The sequence below is a fragment of the Suricata suricatta genome, chromosome 8, assembly GCF_006229205.1.
Source record: "Suricata suricatta isolate VVHF042 chromosome 8, meerkat_22Aug2017_6uvM2_HiC, whole genome shotgun sequence".
Classification (NCBI taxonomy): domain Eukaryota; kingdom Metazoa; phylum Chordata; class Mammalia; order Carnivora; family Herpestidae; genus Suricata; species Suricata suricatta.
The window spans coordinates 41,302,959-41,321,595 of NC_043707.1; the positions used below are offsets into that span (position 1 = coordinate 41,302,959).

Sequence of the window (18,637 nt, forward strand, 5' to 3'; positions counted from 1 at the left end):
AGTGGCCCCGTCCCGGCCTCATCCCAGATCTGCCCCCCGAGATGTGCCTTTGCGAGGCGGCCGCGTGCGGACACGAGGTCTCCGCGAGGCGGCGGGAGGGCCGGCGTCCGGAGCGAGACCCCGCGGTCCCCAATAGCCCCCCAAAGGGCTCCGAGGGGCGCAGCTGAGGCAGGCTGGGCGACCCTGGCCTGGACGCCGGGTCCCCCCCCTCCAGCCCGCCGCCCCGCACTTCCCCTCTACCTCGGCTGCGGCTCCGCACGCTCAGGGCCCAACCAGGGTGCTGACGCCGTCCTGCCCCTGCCGCCACACGCCCGTTGGGTCCGAAAATCCTCCTTCATCTTTACTTACCGTCTGGGAGCCACACGGTCGGCTGGCCGTCGGGTTCGGGCAAACGGCCGTCCCGACACCGGCGGGGAGATCAATTTAACGCTGGCACATTGGCTCCTTCACCCCGAATAGGGATCGTGGGTTTGAGCCTTCGTGGTTCTGCTTCTGGGTGGGGGTGTAGGAGGGGAACGGCTCTGTCCCTCTTCCAGGCCTGTCCTGAGGGCCAGGTTAGGGCCGGACCCCTCGGCGGGGCTTCTCTTGCGGGGTGCGGGATCCCACAGGCCTTCGGTTTCAGCCAACAGAGAGACTCCAAGGGCGCTTGGCTGGGTTTGCGGCGCCCCAGCGCCATCCGGGTGCGTTAGCTTATGGTCCTCAAGGACCGACTGCCCTTCTTGCTCCTGGAGGGGAAGGTTCAACGATTCCTTCCTCCTGTCCACAGAGAACCACCGAGGGTTTGGATAGGACAGACGGTGAATCCTCTCCCCTGGCTGGAAGAGAAAGGAGAAAAACAGAATTTGGAGGAAAGGAAACGGCGGGGGGGGGGGGGGGCCGGGGGGCACCTAAATAAATTCACTGATTTTAAGTTCCTTTGAAGGCCGCATCTTTTGGGACTAGGTTCCCGGGTTGCTGGGGACGATGGGGACATCCCTAACTGCATTCTGAGCCACAGCAGAACAAAGCACAACAGTGTGGGTTGGTGTCCAGTGAGTATGCTGGCCGCGCTTCTCAAGGTTGAAGCACTTGAACTTTGAGCACAAAGGCCACGCTGTAACCACTGCACTAAGGAGAGCAACTGCTGGAGAAAATGGCATATTCTCCCCCAAACTTTTTAAGCTTTTCTTCTAAAGGAAAACGAGAAAAGGGGAGAGGGGCAAGAAAAGAAAATCAAAGAAAGTCTTTCTCAGCATTTCTGTCTGTCGGCATTTTTCTGTGAGGTAAAATTGAACCCCCCTCCACGCCCCTGCATTCTGTGAAAACCGCCTTTACCTCTTAGCCTGTCCTAGGTTAAAACACCGCACCCCTTGACCTGTTGACCAGGAAAATTATAAAAGGCAAATAAAAGAAGTGTCGGGTATTGTAAAAGGTTAAACAAAACTGTTCTTCGAAATGAGTCTCAAGTTGGATGAGGAAGAAATCGAATGAATAGTCGTGAAATCTGGGTGGACTGACCCTGGATCCTGAATAGATTTACACTCCGTGTGGTCTTCAAACGAATTCATTCCAGGCCAGCACTGGCCTGTATTAGTGTTCGAAAATTTCACCCCGCCAATGTCCCAAGATGCAGCCTTTGCTACGGCACTGACTGAAACGCACAGGCATGATGAAATACTGCGCTTAGCTACGGCGGCAGGAAGGACCCCCTCTGCCGGGAGGGCCGCGGGGAAGCGCAGGGTCAAAGTGCTGGCGGAGGACGAGCGCGCACGCGGCCGGGTGCAGGCGGCGCGGACCGCAGGGCGGGGAGAGCCGGTCCCCGGGTCCCAGCACCGGCCTCGGCCGACGGCACTGACCGTCCCCGCGGGGAACAGGGCCAACGGGGAGCGAGCGGCCGGCAGCCCAGGAGGGCCGGTGGCTCCGCCGACGGACGACGGGGGCGCTCACGGCTCCAACGCCCCTGACCCGCCTGCTCGGGCCGCTCCCAGGACCGGGAGGTCAGCGAGGGGCGACCTGGGCCCCAAGGCCCCTAGTCCTGGAGGCGAAAACCCCTCGTTCGCTGCGGTGCCCGAGGCCAGGCTTCTGGGGGCACCGGGTACTGTCCTGGGGGCGGCGGGGCCGCGGGCTCCTTGCCCAGAGGGGCACAGGTGCTCCCTGGGCCTTTGGCAGCGACACCGACGCAGTGGGCAGAACAGCAGGTGCGGGACCGAAGCTTCTCGGACCGAGATCGGGAGTAGAGCCGCTGCCTTGTTTCCGTAGTGTAGTGGTTATCACGTTCGCCTCACACGCGAAAGGTCCCCGGTTCGAAACCGGGCGGAAACAGGTTCTCTTTACCCTTTTTACCCCAACGTCTATTGGCCTTTAAATAGGAAGGGTGGGTTGAGCCAAGGCTGCTCGAACACCACCAGGCTGGAGTTCCACCCGCTACCTGAAAGCCTTCTCAGCACTTACAACCTAGCCTCTGTTTGTGTGCTCTGAGTCACACTGAAGAGCAAACCACACCCCTAACTGTATCCCAGAAGAAAAACTCAAAAAAAAAAAAAAAAAAAAGACAGAGAGACAGAGATGTATAGGAATACTAAAGTAGCCAGTATCCAAGAAAGTAACCTCTGACAGTGTCTGCCATCCAAAGAGTGCCAGGCATGCAAGAGGCAGGAAAATGAAACCCAAAAGAGAAGAATAATGAACTGAAATTGAAGGAGGGCTGACAAGATGTTAAAACTAGCAGAGCCGACTTTAAAATACATATTATGACTGTGTTGCATATGCCCAAAGAGTTAAGTGGAAATATGGAACATATACAAATGACTAGGATAAAATCTAAAGGAAGAAACTATAACATCTGAGATAATAAATTCACCAGATGGAATTAACAGCAGACTAGACATTGCATAAAAAAAATATATATTAGGGAACATAAAGCCATAAACAATGGAAATATCCAAAGTGAAAATCAAAGTAACAAAACAAAACAAAAACAAAAAACTTTGAAGTTACCACAGCATCAGTGAAGAGTCGGGCAACTTTAAAAGGCCTAATATATGAGTGATTGGAATCCCTGGAAAGACTGGAGGAGAAAAGTTTTTGAAGTAAAAATGTTTGAATGAAACAATAACAAAAATTTCCAATCATAATGAAAATTATTTTTTAACTAAAAACTTATTTTTGAGAGAGACAGAGAGCAAGTGGGGGAGCCTCTAGAGAGAGGGAGACACAGAATCCAAAGCAGACTCCAGGCTCTGAGCTGTCGCACAGAGGCTGACTCGGACCCAACCCAGGGATGGTGAGATCACGACATGAGTGAAGTCAGACGCTTAACTGACTGAGCCATCCAGGAGGTCCGTCAATCATCACAAAAATTATCACCCCACCTACCCAAGGAGCCACATGGATACAATAAATGAACCCAAGGACTATTTAAAAACGCATACCAACTTACATCACAATTAAATTGCTCAAATCAATCGGTGGGGGAGGGGAGAGATCTTTAAAGCCGCCAGAGGAAAAAGACAGGTAGTAAGAACATTCATTAAGGGAAACCTCACTGGAATGGAGTGGGGAAGTTCAACAGGGGGAGGTCTCGCACCTTACCAGTAGTGGAGCTCCAACTGTAAGAGGTGGGCCTTGCAGGAGGATACTACTTTGCTCCCCTGCAGAAGGATGAGAGGTTTTCTCCCTCGGGGCAATAGCCCAGCCAATGAGAGACAGTCACAACTCCGCCAATGGGAAGCCCCTGTACTTAAAACTCCCAGTTTGAGCCAAAGTAGTTTACTAGTAACAGCCTTCCCAACTTCCCACTTTCCTGTATAAAAGAGCATACCTGTTCTTTGTTCTGTGCACCTGCCTATGGTTTTGCTTTCACTTGCTTGTCTGGGACTGTAATTCTCTGCTATTCCTGAACAAACTGATCTTTTGCTGGCAAAATAACTGGCAATTTTATTATTATTATATATTACTAGCATTGCACACAGAAAAAAAAAATAAAGATGATGTCAGAGTTCCCATCAGAACCAGCACAAACGAGAAGACAGTTGAGCAATATCTTTAAAGGATGGGGGAGGGGGCGTCAACAGTGGAATTCCTTGCCTGCTTCTCCCAAAACAGTCTTGCAAAAATGAAAGTGAATAATGACATTTAGAGATCTACAAATGCTGAAAGACTTCATCACTGGCAGACTCACCCTTTTTCCTCTGGTAAGGACACTGATACCAGATGGGAATCTGTATGTCCCCAAGGAGATAAAGAACAACACAAAGGATATTTGCATGGGAAAATATATGCCTTTTTTCTCATTATTTAAACCCCTAATACCAAGAGACAGATTAAACAAAGGTAATGACAATGGATTGTGAGGTTTATAACATATGCAAGGTAAAAAGCATGACAAAACTAGCATCAAGGTGGGCAGGGGAGAAATGTGAAGAGGTATGAGATCACTTAAAGGCAGCTGAGCTTAAGTTCCAGATGTCTGTGCTATGGAGCCTAAAGCAGTAGCTGAAATAACAAAAGAAAGAGTTACAGCTAATAGCCATCAAAGGAGAAAAAATGGAATCGTATAGAAACCATGTAAAGACTAAAGACCATGCTAGAACAATTGCATCCTCCCATGCAGAAGTATATAAGTATTGACTGCATAGGACTGCAGGATTACTTATAATAATAAAAACATAAAACCAAATTAATTTCAAAACTATATGGAAACGCTTAAGTAAATATTAGTACAAACAAAGAAACTGTGGTGTTCAAAGGAACTCAGAGGGTAACGATGTGTACTCTTGAAGGATTCCTGGTGACATCCTATCCTCGCGAAGTCTTCGAGCATCCGTGAAGATCTTGGCTTAGGTCCTTCTGCGGTGCACAAGACGCAAAAGGACAGGATATTTCTAATACAGGCATTTCTCCGTCTTTTAGGTGAGAGGATGTACAGGTTAGAAAGACGCAACCTTCACGATCAAAAAAAAAAAAAAAAAAAGCGCCGGGCTCCGTCCCTGGGTGGGCTTCAACCACCAACCTTTCGGTTAACAGCCGAACGCGCTAACCGATTGCGCCACAGAGACCCGCGGGCACGCCCGTTCACATCTAACAGAGAGCAAGCACTCACTCAACGCAAGGGGGCGCCACCCACCTGCCCGGGACAGCCGAGCAGGCTCCGAAGCCTCGGACGACCGGTGAGCAGTTGCTGGGCAGTGTTCGTCCCGTTTGAAACAGGCGTCCGGCGATTCCCGAGGCAGAAGGGCAGCAGGGCAGCCGGCTACACAGCCTCCCCACCCCCAATCTTGTTCCACGCCCGCCTCAGACCCCAGACCCCCCAGAGACGCCCACAGCTGCGACCTCCCGCGGGCCTGGGGCAACAGGGGCCCAAGAGAAGCTGAACGCCTGGTGGGCGCTCGTGATGGGTTGATTCGTCTTCACCCGCGCATCTGCGCTGCGGGCTCTGGGCTCGGTCGTGGGCGATGGGGTGGGAGCCGGAGGGGGAGGTGGGGGGATCAAGGGGGAAACGTGAGGAGGGAAAGAAGCGGTGGGGGTGGGGGCTTGGACACCGCACAGACGCCGCCCTGGAGGCCTGTGCAGAGGCACGGGCGGGGCTGGACCCAGGGGAACGTGACGCATGATAAGTGATTCTGAATGCGGAGGGGGGAAACCGAGGGAAGACCCGAGGAACAGCTCGAGTACCTGCAGCTGTCCCACGACAAACGGGAATGAATTCCGCCCAATACGGTAGAGCAGGGGTCTGAGTTCGCGGCTGGCAGGTGGCGCGCCGTGATCGTATAGTGGTGAGTACTCTGCGTTGTGGCCGCAGCAACCTCGGCTCGAATCCGAGTCACGGCAAGGTTTCCGTTTTACTTTGTGTTTGTAACGCGCAGGGGCAGCTCTCCCTCCCTGCACGCCGGGAGCCACACTTTTCACAGGCCACCACCAGGTGCTATGAGGTCAGGAGGAAGGAGGAAAAAACAAAACAATAGTTCGCTGAGCTGTATGCAGCAGCGCTGTTGCAGGGAAACCCTGAAATGGTCTAGTCCCATAGAGGAGGTTTTTGGTGGAACTATTTCAAACATCAATGAGACTTCTGGACACAAAAAGAACAGATTTTAAAGAGTTTTGCGACACACTCCAAACTGGGCGTGGTCTGGACAGCCAATTTTATCTTAGAAAGGAAATTAATAATGTGTATTCACCCAACAAAATGCCCAGAACACTAATGAGCAGCTATTTAAATATTGAAATGCGTAAATCAATATCAAGGATCAAGACAGAAATTTTCTCGCATCCAAGCATGGCCCTTTGATACGCTTCCCAGGTAATGCCTATGCATCCCTGCTATTTTAGAATGTCTACCCCCCACAGATTAGGCTTGTCCTTTCTTCAAATTCACATGAATATACACTTTTTCTGACTAACCATTATCAAGCAACGTCATGTTTTTGATGTTATTGCATTTGTCACCCTTTCATTTTGGTGTTAATAATAATGGTGTAATGATACCATACCAGCGTAAAACTAAAAACCAACGACAGATACTTAAGTAATTTCAATCTACCGGGTTTGGGGAAAGGCTGGTAAAAATGCCATTCTCCTAGTCACTTGTGGATATGCGAATACATGTCCATGAAAGGGAAAGGGAGCCAGCGACAAAAACAAACAAATCTGCAAGGAAAAGGAAAGCAAGACCACTGTTGTCCTCCTCCATGACCCAGCAGCTGCACTACCTCTCTGAATGCACAAGTACACACGCACACACACGCACAGAAAATCCATCAAAACTCTAAGAATATTCCTCAATATCACTAATTAATACTAACACCAAAGTGACTCCAATAATACCAAAATCAAGAAGTGATTACATATCAATATGGATGTATTTGATGAACATAATGTTGTGGGGGGAGAAGACAATTGCAAAAAAATGCATTAATTTGTTTGAATTTCAAGAACAGGCAATTGTAGCCTATATCAAATAGACATCCGAGTGATAATCAACTCAGCGAGATAGGGTATGAATTCCCTGGAAAGGGGATCAATGTACAACTGTGGGATGATGGCAATTTTTCATAACTTGATTTCGGTGATGATGGCATTTGCCCACATTAATTTACTGTTCCCATAAAGACTGGTGGATGCCAGATAGGGACAAACGGAGGTAGACCAAGGCAGCTTTCATATCTAAAGTCCGGGCCGTGCCTCCTTAGTGGCTTCCTGGCAGGTCTCTGCGTCTCGTCCAGACCTCCTTTCCATGTTTTGTCTTTTCCCCCACCCCGATCTCCCCTCAACCCACCACCTTCCCTTTAACCATCTGGTTCCCGCCACAGCGACTACTAGTTGGGTGGGCTGCCCTTCTGCCTTCCGAATTGCGAATTGCGCAAGCAAGGGTTTCAAACGCGAGGAGCAAGCCCTGTCCACTCCTCCTGGGTTTTCGGGGCTTTGGAACATGCGCAGTGGTCCTGCCAAGACGGGTGGCTGTCCCTAGAGTGGAGTGCATGTTCACTCTCTATTGGGATGAAGAGGGATTTACTAAGTCTCTGTGGCGCAATTGGTTAGCGCGTTCCGCTGCTAACAGTAAAGGTTGGTGGTTCGAGCCCACCCAGGGTCATAACGTTTGCACTACTCCTTCCTGAAAGAAGAGCTTGAGTATCTTGCCATCCGGTGCGTTTCTGAGTCCTTTATGCTAAGGTCATCCCAGATCCTGGGAAGAGCTACTGAAAGCATAGGTATGAAGAAGAAAGAACCGCCAGAGTTGTCATTCACCTCTCTTTCCGTAAAAGTTTCTCCAATTGTTTATTTAACCCTCTGTGTGTTTTTGAAATTAATTTTGGCTCTATATTTCTAATATCACAAGTAATGCTGTAGCCTTCATTCCTGTAGACCTATCTTTGACCACTTGTACCAATATTTCTAGAGTCCTGGAAAAGCAATTACTCTACCATAGTTTTTACATGATTCCATTTCCTTCCCTTTGTTGACTCGTTAGCTATACATCTTTTTTGTTGTTATTTCAGCGACTGCTTTAGGCTTCACGGCATGTAATGTACATCTGTAATTTACCTGTCTCCCTCCAAGTGACCTCAAACCTCTTCACATTTACAGCATGCTGCCTTTATGCTATTGGCATGCATTTTACTTTACATGTTATAAAATCCACAATCGATTGTTATACTTCTGCTTAACTGTCAGTATTTTTTTTTATCTTAACGTTTATTTTTGAGAGAGAGAGACAGAGCATGAGTGGAAGAGAGACAGAGAAAGAGGGAGACACAGATCAGAAGCAAGCTCCAGGCTCTGAGCTGTCAGCACAGAGCCAGCCGTGAAGCTTGGACTCACAAACCATGAGACCTGAGCAGAAGTCAGACACTCAACCAACTGAGCCTCCAGAAGCCCCTCTGACTGTTGACACACCATATAGTTTCTGCTCAAATATCTCATGAGGAGAGCTCACTCATGCACATCGGACATTCTGTCATAGACACTTCTGGTGGTTAGGAAAGTACCTATATGTTTGGCCAACACCCGGTATCCTGCGTTCTAACCTCCTCTGATACAACCAGTATACAACAGTTGGCCTCCCTCCAACCAGTCTAGTCTACTCCAATATGTTGCCACACTGCATTCTGAGTGACCCTTCTATACCCTAACTCTAAATACCTGCAGCCCAAATCCAGTTAGTGTCCCCATATTCCTTCACTAAAATGTCTAATACCTTATGATGGTCATCATCTCAGTGTCTCTGGCCAGTCCTCAGATCTCCACGTGTTGGTCACTCTCACGCTTCTAGGTACCTGCTTCCATCTAGGGGAATAGTCTCTCCCTGTTTCCTCTTCATTGTCCTGTCTCCTTCTCATTTTTCAAATCTCATTCCAGAACTCAGAAAGATTTTTCTGACCCCCTAAACTGACTTAGATGTCCTCTGATGTACTTATTTACATTTGGACATTAATAATTCCCTAATGAAATAATGGTCTACTTGTGTCTATCTTTCAAAATATTGGAAATTCCTAGAAAGCCAGTTGTGTATCCTGCTGGGAGCCATTTCTGAAGTAAGGCGGGTTGGCAAGTCCTTCCACCATCAGATGGCAACCGGTGTCTACACCCACTCAACCCCCACTCAATTTCTGCTTCAGTACCGACCCCCAAGGCACCTGACTGACTGATATCAGGAGGGACTTGCCTTCTTATGCTAAAAATATGTGAATTGTGCCTTATGAAAAAACTTATTATAGGAGTTTTTCTTCTTTTGTGATTATTGGAACAAATATTACATTTCTTGAGAAACCTGTTTTTCTTCCCCTGAAGAAAACAGGCTATTGACCCCTGCTCACAAAAGAACTCTTGCCTTTGCTATGCTAAAAACACGGCCTTGTATATAAATGCTAAAAATACCTTCCTTCCCCACGTGATAAGCATCTAGTCACCTACTTCAATCACTATTGATAAAGATGAGTCTCCTACCAATCTCTGTTCTGGAAAATTTTTACATACCAAAGAATTTGTCATCAGAAATCATTGTCTAAGGCAATTGCCACTTCTGTTTTGTACCCCATACATTTTTTCAATAAATAAAGCTGACGCTTGGGTCAGAGCAGAGTTGTCTGCCTGGCGAGCAGAAAGAAGCGGAGGCTCTCTCACTCCTTTTCGCCGTCACCACCCATCCTTCAGGGAGCCCTGGACCTGCTGCAGCTGGACTCTGGCAATATCCTCCAGACCTAGCATAACTTCAGTCTACAGTTATTAATTAAAGAATGGATCAACGAATAAAAGAATAATTCTTTCTCTCTTTCTCTGTGACACACAGGAAAAGGAATTTAGCAGGACAGGCAGGAGAAGTAGTCTACAAAATAGATTCTAGCAGAACAGTTGGGAAGGACAGAGAATAAAATAAGCATAAATAAAGTTTTGCTTGGAACTAAGGTACCAAAGGTCCTGAACAGCTCTTTAGGGCTGGGAATAAGAGATACGAGGTGGGATGTGTACAGACAAGAGAGGGAAAGAGTAGAAATGAAATTTCATCTCTGCTCCACTGAAGTATCGTTCCATAGTTATCAGCCTCTGCTTTAGCCCCCATCCAACCCCTGTTGGAACCATGTTCACACACTAAACATGACAGACCGTGGCACTTCCTTGTCATCCCCAATAATCAAAGGGACCCAGTTGGAAGTTCCATCATCTAATACTGGATTTCCACTCCAAAGGCATAGCTTAGCTCTCCCTGTGATTCCGTCAATTGGAGGGGAAGTAAAGAAGCATGTGATACATTGGTAAAACTCTGAACTTTAGACACACATGTAAGGGGAAGAATTTGGGGCCCTGGAAGATTAAGAAAATTCACTAGACATTATACACCATATCTGGTTCACAGAATGAATCCATACTGCACGGTTTTCTCTGACAGCTCATTTTTGTTTCTCCAAAAGTTGTATGAACCGTCTCCTACCAACATTATCTTAAGGTCCAGGGATCAAAGCTCCAGACTGTCGTAACCCCGGGACTGCTTGTCCCTTGTGGTACCTGTTTCGTCCACGCCCAGACCGGCAGGGCGGAGAATCGTCGCGGGTCCTTCTCCGGAGGGAGGGAGAGAAAAAGGGGGCAGGAGAGGGAGACGCAGAGAGTAAAGACAGAACTCAGGGTTCTCCTCCGATCAGGCAAAAGAGAGAGAGCTTTATTCAGAAAACTGTCTTTTATATAGGTTTCAAGGTGGGAAAACAAAGCAGCTGACCCAGGTCGGTTACCAGGTAAACAGTCAAATGAATATCAAAAGAAACGCCCAGATTTGCCTCAGCAATGCTGGGAAGGGGGGAGTTAGCACTGAATAATCCAAAATACGATTTTGATCTTTTGTGCGCCTTGGCCACTCACGTCTGGCCCAGCATGACAGACGCCAAAGTTATTTTGACCAGGAAATGGCAGTCTCCAGCCTCTAGATTGCAAATCTTGTTTGCTGGTTCACTCTCTGGAGAGTGGTAATCCTTGCCTGAGGCAGACAGAACAATTGGCGGCCCCGACACTGGACAAGCAATTCAGAAGCAAAGTTCAAATCTTGGTGGGACAAGAATCAGAAAGTAAGTAAAGGAACCAGCGTAGATAGTCCAACATACATTTGGGGAATTCTTACCCAACGAGGGTTGCAACATGAAATTATGCCCACGACACTTAGACTTGGCAAAAGACAAAAGCTTTAGGGGTACCTGGGTGACTCAGTTTGTTAAACAGCTGACTTTGCTCATGATCTCACAAGTCAAAAGTTCAAGCCCCTTGTCAGCCCTGTGCTGACAGCTCAGAGCCTGGAGCCCTGGAACCCGCTTCAGATTCTGTGACCCTCTCTCTCTTTGCCCCTCCCCTGCTCACATTCTGTGTCTCTCTCTCTCTCTCTCAAAAATAACTTAAAATTTTTTTAATTAAAAAAAAAGAAGACAAAACCTTCTTTAAGGAATTGCTCCCCTGGAAAGGAATGCTGGTTGCACTATTCAATCCTTCTGTCCTGCCTCTAAAGCTGCTTGTCCCACAGGAACTGCCACACGAGGTACCCACCAGCTGTAGCCCTCAAAATTGGATCCTGTGGAAGTAGATGGGGTAGTGTCCAACAGTGTGACTTGTCTTCGGTGTTGGTTTCTAGCTTTAGCCAGACTTATGAACGTGCAGAGGTGGAGACATCTGAGAAATCACAAGATCTCTATGTGGAAAAAAGAAAAAGGAAAGAAAATACTAGGAATAAATTACTTATGAGTAATGACCACTCAAGGGAAGGATGGAATAGAATGAAAACAAGTTAAATGACTGGAATAGTCCATACGCAGATATGAATCACTACTTACTAGGCTGAGAGTCATGGGGACACCCAACCAAAATTCAGCCCCTTTATCCACCATGAGCTTCACAATAGGATTGCTTAAGTCTGGTTCCAACAGCTTCTGCAAGTCAAGGAGACTGCGCGTGAAAATCCTATCAATTGGGGACTTATATCTTATACTGGAAGCCTGGCCCAGGGACTGGATTGCAAACCCAGCTATTGATCCTCTAGGATATCTACTAGCACGAACTTACGGTCTCCAGTTCTTCTTCCAACACGGTGTTCGGGACCCAGTGACGACCGTTCAGGAGGCTGACATTTGGGAATGTGCCCAGGTTGCTAAAGAAAATCTGTGGGATACTCTTGCCGGGTGACCTGGGCAGAACCCGGACCCTGAGGCTCAGACCCAGCTCCTCCCAAAGAGGTTGGCCAAGGTTCTTGGTCTTGTTGTGAGAAAGAATTCAAGCACAGGCACACAACACAGCATTCGAGGTACACAAGTAGTACAGTTTATTGAAGTGAAAAGTATCCTCTTGGGATAGAGGGCAGGAACCTGAGGGAAGTGGTGGGGGGAGGAGGGGAGGCGGGGAGAGAGAAGGAGCAGTTCAGATCCTTGGGGTTTGGGTTTCTATCTTTTATTGAGAGTTGTTAATGAGAGGCTGGACTATTCATTACTTGGGGCGGGGAAATCTCAGAAGCAAGATTTCTCATCTTTTTATCTTTATTTTGGCGGGGGTTTCCAACCTAATTGTCAGCTATCTTGGGCCTTTCTGGTTTGATGTAGCTTTCTGTGAATTTGTTTTGGAGTGCCGTCAGGACAGGCCCAGGGCTCCTGCGGCGGCTGGCTCCAACTCCCCTTTGCTGGCCTCCCGGCATCCTCTTGGAACCTAACCAACTGCCTCTAACACTCGAACTTTCTTTTTTGATGTCACTTGTGAGTCTCTGGAAAAGACCAAATATTGACTGACTCTTCTTCTAATCTCCTTTGTTTTACAGAGAGCTACGCAAGGGCAAATAAGTGAAAATTCACTTTGAGATTTCTTTCCTTTATCATACCTTTTGCTATGAAAGGAAGCCAGTGCAGTGCAGTGCAGTGCAGTCAGACTACATTATAGATAGACTTACGGCCATGACACCGGTCAGAAAGAAGAACACAGGCCCAAGATGGTGTCACTGGCCCCCAGGACAGCAACCAAGACTTAATTGCAGTTTCTGCCTTTCGAAGAGTAGAATTTGAAGCCAATATGGGCACCTGAGTGGCTCAGTGAGTCATGATCTCACAGTTTTGGTCTGTGAGTTTGAGCCCTGCTGACAGCTTGGAGCCTGGAGCCTGCTTTGGATTCTGTGTCTCCCTCTCTCTCTCTGCCCTCCCCTACTCATTCTATCGCTCTCTCTCTCTCTCTCGATCTCTCTCTCTCTCTCTCTCTCGTAAATAAACATTTAAAAAAATTAGAATTTTAAGCACTAAATCTGGAACATTCTGGTCAGCAGCAATGAGTTAATCTGTCACATGGGCCCTCTCCTTTCCCTAAAGGAAGATGAAGTAATTCACCTCAATAGAATCCCTGTTATTCTCCCTAAGGAAAGACGATCCTGCCTGAAATAATCCTTTCTTTTCTTTGGTTAATACCTTTTTGTCCTATCTATTTCCTATAAAAACCTTCCATTTTGTACAACACCTCCACGCTCCCCTCTACTTGTTAGGTGGGATATTGCCCCACTCATGAATTACTTAATAAAGCCAGTTAGATCTTCAAATTTTGTTTTTTCAACACACCTCTCTTCAGTGTAATACTTTTTTGTCCTCTGCCTTTGTCTAAGAATCATATTTAGTTCTTTCATGCTTAGCTTGGTACTGATTTGTACTGCTCTTAATATTTAACTCTTTTCTAACATGCTTTTGCAACTTTCCTCGCAACCTTGTAACAGAAGACCACTTAAATCAGACTGCATGTTCTGTGCTGCCATATATGGGAGACAAAGAAGTAAAAAAATATTAAAAACGATGCCACCAGCGTGCGGTGCCGGCACAAATAAAGTTGCTTCCTGGAAATTAGAAAGCCTAGGTGTCATGACTCTCTGTGCGAGAATCCAGCTACAAGGAAACCACAAACTCACCCCAGGCACACTTACACCTCTCCGGGTCCTACCTGACTCCCCCCAAGCTCGACGTGAGGCTTCTCCGCAGGCTGAACGGGAACGTGTAGGGTTCCTGACTACAGGAGAGGAGGTGCCAACAGGGGGCAGGCCAGTAAGAGGCTGAAGTTGAGGGCAGAGAGCCAAAGAAAAGGCGCAAAGACAAGCCACCCCTGATGAGGGAGCATAAGGCAAGCTGACAGGCCGCAAACACCCCCCCCCCCACCCCGGGTGGAGATATGGGATACTCCTCCGCACTCCAGGCTGCCCAGGAACAAAGGAAAGGAGGAGACAAGCGGTTAACTGATAGAGATCGAAGTCCTGCAGGACCTGAGTCTCCATCACCCTCCACAGTGATGTGGGAAACAGAGGCAGAAGGAAAGGGCAGATGGAACTAAATTTCCTTGTAACCTGCAGCCCATTGACAGATGCCTGAGGCTGGCAGAGAGCAGTTTCCCCAGGAACTCCCTACTGTCTTAATGCTAATGCTTTGCTAGAGCAAAAACAACCCTAGCTTGACAACAGCCAGACCTCCACTGTCCGGGGAGTCTTCTTTAGCAGATGAAAATCTCACTGGAAACTTCCCCTGGACTCTACTCCCCACTCCCAACTCCATAGTATATAACCAGTCTCTCCTCCTGGTCCCGGAGCAGCTCTTCCTGCCCAAGGGTCCTGTCCCTGTGCTTGAATAAAATCACCTTTTTGCCTCAAAGACGTCTTCAAGAAGTTTTCCTTGGCCACCGGCTCCGGACAACATGAACCCCACTATCACCCCCAAAATACCTCATCACCCCCATTGATGAGATAACAAAAGGCAAACTGAGGGGAAAGGCCAAATGGCACGCTCTACATACCCCACCCCCACTCCTCAAGCACTAATGTCTGCCCAGGAACAAAGAAAGAAAAAGCAAATGGCCAACCCATAAAGATCAAAAGATCACAGTCATGCAGCACATGAAACTCCATCAGTTTGTCACTGTCTTAATGATGTACAAGAAAAATGCTGGCCTCCAGGAACCTTACACACTCAATTTCCTGGAGCCCTACAGTCACCTTCCACCTTCATAGGATAGAAAACTCTATATATAATCAGTCATTCCTCGCAATCTCAATGCAGCTCTTTCTGCCCATAGGTCCTGTCCCCATGCTTTAATAAAACCACCTTTTTGCACTGAAAATGTCTGAAGAGTTCTTTCTTGACTGTTCGCTCTCAGACCCAAACATCAAATCACGTCACCCAACCATTCTGATGCCGGAGTCCGGCTCCAGCAGGTCCAGGGCCCCCTGAAGGAGAGACGGTGTCGGCGGAAAAAAGGAGAGTGAGAGGAACCTCCGTTTTCTTTCTCATTCCCCAGGCAGGCGTCCTTCTACCCTGTCGGTTTTTGTGTCTTTATTTATAGGTTAAGTGATAACAGGACATCAGCAGCTGGAACTTTTACAACGAACAAATATCTGTGATAGGATGCTTTGAAAAGTGTGCAGATACAAGATTTACAGAGGCATTCTGGCAAAACTAAACTAATTAAAGTGAGCAGTAAATTCTACAATTAAGACAGGATATTCTAAGTGAAAAATATACATATTTGTTTATATCAATGATGCTAAGATTAAGTCCTAGTTTGAGTGACATATAGATAGGTTGGGAGTCCTCTCGTCTGGCTTGCAAGAGGAAGAATGTATCTGGACTAATCAATAGATTGCTTGTGTAAACGCTTTTGTTTAATGCTGAGGGTGTGAATCCAATAGGGGCCCTAAATGCGTCAGCCTTTATATATGGGTGTTTTAGGTACTCTTACCCACCGTCATCATCCATCCTCATTATGGATGTCAGTGTAAGGGAAGGTATTTGTGGCATCAATTAGTAAAAAGGTATGTGCAGTAACTAATGTTTGGTCCTTGTCTGTTTCTTGTCTCTAAGTTAGGCTCTTCTTCTCCAGGCCAGAGTTAATTGTAACTCTTGTGTTTTTAGCCCCTCTTATAATTTATGTCTTGGGTCTGCAAAGCTCATTAGAAGAGCCTTTTGGCAAACATCTGCAGTGCTTTGTGTAAAATCTTCTTTGTAGAGAATACGCTTCTTCTCATGAGGTAACTGTGTGGGGACTATCGGTCTGACTTGGAACATTGTGAGGCCTAATCAATAACAGTAGTCCCATTCTCAATATGAGCCAATAATAGAAGGAGATACTGTAACAAGGTGATGAAAAAGACCAAACGCCAAATAGAAGCCAGGCAAGGTTTTATTTACAGCAGGGCCAAACCTGACCTCCCTGGTGTTAAGGAGCAGAGAATGGCCCCGAACAAAGGTGGCAGTGAGCTTATCTTGACTTTAGCAAGGCAGCAAACATCATCATTTAGTTTACAGCATTTCAGGACATCCAGTCACATTTTTACAAACAATCAGTAGTTCTGATAGGACCCTATTAGTTTTAAATATTCTTTGTCTTAAGAGGGTCTTAAAATGACCAATTATAGTCAGGCACTCCAGGTTCTGTGAGACAGTGACTATGTGACTTCCCACAGGTATGCTTTGTCTGGTCAGTTTCAAATGGGGGCGGGGGGGGGGGAGTGCAATTTACGATCTAAGTTGTCTGTTTAGAAAGCAGGCAAATTTACAGGCGAGGTTAGCACCTTCTGATATTTCCAACAGAGAGCCACATAGCGGTCACCACGTAGTCAGAACAGTGAACGGAGAGATACATTTGCAAAGCAATTTACAGAAGCCAAACCAGCAAGTTAATGATTTTCAATTTTTACTCAGTTTGCTAACCTACAACAATACCAGTTTCGCTTCATGGCAGGAGCTGTGCAAACGTCTGCCATTTACTTGCCGTGACTGTGTCATCCAGCAAGGCCAACGCGGCTCCCAGCATCCTGAGACGAAGTGTCTGGGACCAAAGACCTTGAGCAAGCCAAGGATCGCTTGTTTAAATCGATCTCCCCACTTTCATCAGAAGAGTTGTTTGACCTAATTCAGAAATCAAGAAGGAGGAGGATCGTGTAAATCTACACCCACACTTGATGGACAGGAAAACACAACTTCCTAACTAAATTAGATGGGGGGGGGCGGGGGGGTTGAAGTCAAAAAGAATCTTAAGGGTTTTTTTTTGCTCTGAGCATTGGAAGGATGGGAACAAAGGATTTCAGCTGAGATGGAAACGGTGTAAGGTACAAAACTTTTGTTTTAGGGCAGACAATCCAAGTTCTGATCAGGGCCTTGCTTGAAAAAGATTTCTTAGGAGAGAGCATAAAGCAGGATGAGGGCAGAATACAAACTAACACCTCCCTCCCCCAGGTGGGATGTGTATGATATTCCTCCAGCACTCCTGGCTGCCCAAGGACAAAGGAAAGGAGAGAAAACAATTGACCAACTGATAGAGACCACAGTCATATGGGACTTGGGTCTCCATCAGCCTGCAAATATCTCAGTAAGTTACAAGAAAAAGGCAATTTTATCAATAGCCTAATCTCTAGAAACCTACGGACTTAGTTTCCTGGATCCCCAATACCGCCTCTCCACAGTGATGTGGGGAACAAAGGCAAGAAGGAAATGGCAGGTAGAATGAAGTTTCTTTATAACCTTCAGCCCATAGACAGATACTTGAGGCAGGCAGAGTTTCTCCAGGAACTCCTTACTGTCTTAATGTTAATGCTTTGATGGATGGGGAAAAACAGTCTCAGTTTGACAATAGCCAGGCCTGGGTATCTTAGGATTCTCTTTGGCACATCAAAGTCCCTCTGGAGGCCTCCTTTTAGACTTGACCTCTCCAACTCCCTAGTATAAAACCAGCCATTCTTCAAACCAGCTCAGCTCTTTCTGCCCACGAGTTGTCTCCATGCTTTAATAAAATCACCTTTTTGCACCAAAGATGTTTTCAAGAATTCTTTCTTGGTCGTCGGCTCTGGGCTCCTCCATCACCCCAAAACCTCATCATCTCCATCCAGCCCGTCTCCATGCCTGCATGCGTCAGAATCCTGTTGTCATTTACACCAGTCTCCGTGCTTGGCCCCTCCTCGAGCTAGGAGCCTCCCCCCGCCTCCCCTCACAGCAACCTGGTCTCTCACACTTGTCTTCAGGAAAAGGTGCATCTCCCAGTCAGTTCTGAGGTTGTAGCCTCTAGGCACAAATTCCCTCTGTGACTTGTGCACCTGGCCACCTAGGCGGCTATTATTTGGGGGACACGGCGCCTCATGCGTTGCCCGTGGACTTGCCTTTTAGAGAAAATTTGGAGGGTAGGATCTTTTAGGCACCCCTGGAGGGGTAGACAACGCAAGGAATGATAGGAAGACCAGAACCAGCTAGAGTACCATTCCAATATAGCTGTCATCAGAAGGCAGGAGAAAGGGACCACTGGACAGCTCCCTGGTGGTCTAGTGGTTAGGATTCAGTTCTTTCACTGCTGCGGCCTGGGTTTAATTCCTGGCCAGGGGATGCGTCCGCACACAAGACCATTCTTCCTTGAGTACAGAGATGGGTGAAGTGGTGTGCCCCAGTGTCAAGATGCAGAAGGATCTGGTCTCTCTGAAATTTAAAGGTGAAGAAAGAAAAGTGATGGTGGGTGGGACTCTGGTCAATTCCCAAAGGTTCAACTATAGCCCCTGAGCTCTTCTCACTTGTGCCCCCTAATTTATCTTTCTCTGCACACCTTGGTTTTTCTCATATTTCCTTTTCACATTGGGGGCAGGAGTGACTTTAGAGATAATTTAAGCAGCTGGCCAAAGCTTAGCCATGCAGGGATTCAAGCCCAA

General features: G+C 47.3%; 3 non-coding genes across 3 annotated transcripts; 2 read left to right on the top strand and 1 right to left on the bottom strand.

Moving 5' to 3' along the window:
• The first annotated feature begins 2,228 nt into the window (after positions 1-2,228).
• On the top strand, positions 2,229-2,301 carry TRNAV-CAC. Its single transcript has one exon. It is a non-coding gene; the product is annotated as a tRNA-Val (tRNA).
• Positions 2,302-4,962: 2,661 nt separating this feature from the next.
• Positions 4,963-5,036, bottom strand: TRNAN-GUU. Its single transcript has one exon. It is a non-coding gene; the product is annotated as a tRNA-Asn (tRNA).
• Positions 5,037-7,492: 2,456 nt separating this feature from the next.
• On the top strand, positions 7,493-7,567 carry TRNAS-GCU. The gene has a single exon. It is a non-coding gene; the product is annotated as a tRNA-Ser (tRNA).
• Positions 7,568-18,637: the final 11,070 nt, after the last annotated feature.